Source organism: Orycteropus afer, unplaced genomic scaffold (assembly GCF_000298275.1).
Source record: "Orycteropus afer afer isolate SDZICR_OR568_19922 unplaced genomic scaffold, OryAfe1.0 scaffold00924, whole genome shotgun sequence".
Taxonomy (NCBI): domain Eukaryota; kingdom Metazoa; phylum Chordata; class Mammalia; order Tubulidentata; family Orycteropodidae; genus Orycteropus; species Orycteropus afer.
The window spans coordinates 223,940-224,434 of NW_006922511.1; the positions used below are offsets into that span (position 1 = coordinate 223,940).

At 35.8% G+C, this 495-nt stretch overlaps 1 protein-coding gene across 1 annotated transcript in view; it reads left to right on the forward strand.

The window, feature by feature from the left end:
- Positions 1-495, forward strand: part of PHEX (phosphate regulating endopeptidase homolog X-linked) — a 361,355-nt gene that overhangs the window by 193,071 nt on the left and 167,789 nt on the right. The gene's annotated exons all lie outside the window — the stretch shown is intronic.

Sequence of the window (495 nt, forward strand, 5' to 3'; positions counted from 1 at the left end):
TAAAATGTTTACTCTCTGGCCCTTTACAGGAAAAGTTTGCCAACCACTGATCTAGGGAATCCAACCTTCCCAATTCTTCTATTATCCACACACTTGTTTCAACTTTCTATTTTACTATGTTGGGACTAGATGTATAACTTATTTACATTTTACAGAGGGATTCCGACAAGATACTGCTGATACATTAGAGATAATGGTGAGTTATCTTAGAATATTTTTCTGTACTTAAAAAAAAAGAAAAATAATAATGCAGTGAGGCCATGGACCATCTTATATGTTTTTATATTCCTAAAAGAGCTCTGTGGTGCAGTGGTGTGTGTAGTAAATTACATAGTGTGGCTTTTCCAGCCATAAGTCTTTGTAAACTCTGTGGTGGAATTTGCCATGAGCAACTGAGTAGCTGGTGATTGTTAAAGTTATTTACCAGGGGTATTTCTGTTGGGAGCAGCACAAAGAAATTTTATGAGAAGTTTGCTCTCTCAGGTGTATAGAATT